A 1,104-nucleotide genomic window follows, 5' to 3' on the forward strand; every position below is an offset into this window, starting at 1 on the left:
TGGGTTTTTTAACTAACAATTTTCTACTTTATTTCAATACAATTTTCAACATACAGTCTACTATTTTCCAAGGTATCTAAAGACTTAAAACAAAATTTTTATAGACTACTTGCAAACAGTAAAATTTAAATAAAATGCTTACATTCTTATTTGAAAACAAAATTCAGGCAAAAAATGTTGAGTGCACGTTCTGCTCTCTGTAGCAATCTTACTTCAGAGTTACTATTCCTTTTCTTCTTTGTGTCTATCCTTCTTGTCTTTATTATTTTCCATAGTCTCTTCTTCGTCTTCAACGATTCCATCCCCTTGATACTTGTCATGGGTCCATTTTGGACTGCTACCTGATTTTTTGAAATTAAAGTGCCCTCTGCCACCCTGGAAAGTACCACGACCTCTTCCTCTTTTGGCCCAATAATCCACACCATCATCTCTGTCATCGTGCAAAAAGTACTTCTTGCTCTTTGGGGTATATTCTGGATCCCATTCCTCTTCCTTCGGTCTCTTTTGAAAGGTAGTATTTGAGTTGTTTGGACCAGTATTTGTCCCAGCAAAAATTTCTGACTCTTCCTCTGCCTCTAATTCGAAAGAAGGTTCCGCGTGACCGGCTGACTCCTGCAAAGCCAGAGTACTCTTTCAGCTCATGGTGGCCTTTGAACTCCTCTTCTTGCTCCTTCTTACCCTCCTTCTCTTCCTGAGAACTGGGAGAGGAAGGTGATGCCGAAGAGGATGGAGACCGAGAACGATCTTGATCTCTGCTTTTATGTCTACTGTCATCTTTGTAAGATTTGTTTTCCTTGTAATCTTTTGGAGCTTTTTCCTGCTTTCTTGTTCCACTGAATTCCCTGGAGCCCTTGGAATCCCCCTGTTCTTTCCTTCTTTCTTCTCTATGTCGATCAATGTCATGCCGAAGGTCAGCAGAATCACACCTTAGTTTATTTTATCTTTCTTCTGATTTTCTCCTTTAAAAACTCTCTCCTCGGGCCTGGAGAGATGGCTCAGTGGTCTAAAGCACCTACTTAGAACAAGCTTAGCAAAGCATCAGGGATCCCCCAAAGCATCAGTTCAATCCCCCAACACCACATGCCAGCCAGCCCCGCCCCCTGG

At 41.5% G+C, this 1,104-nt stretch overlaps 1 pseudogene; it reads right to left on the minus strand.

Annotated features, from left to right (window-relative positions):
• Nucleotides 1–143: 143 nt before the first annotated feature.
• The window catches only part of LOC101566034, a 3,262-nt pseudogene continuing 2,301 nt past the window's right edge, over nucleotides 144–1,104 (minus strand).

This window comes from Octodon degus, unplaced genomic scaffold, assembly GCF_000260255.1.
Source record: "Octodon degus isolate 3935 unplaced genomic scaffold, OctDeg1.0 scaffold00375, whole genome shotgun sequence".
NCBI lineage: Eukaryota > Metazoa > Chordata > Mammalia > Rodentia > Octodontidae > Octodon > Octodon degus.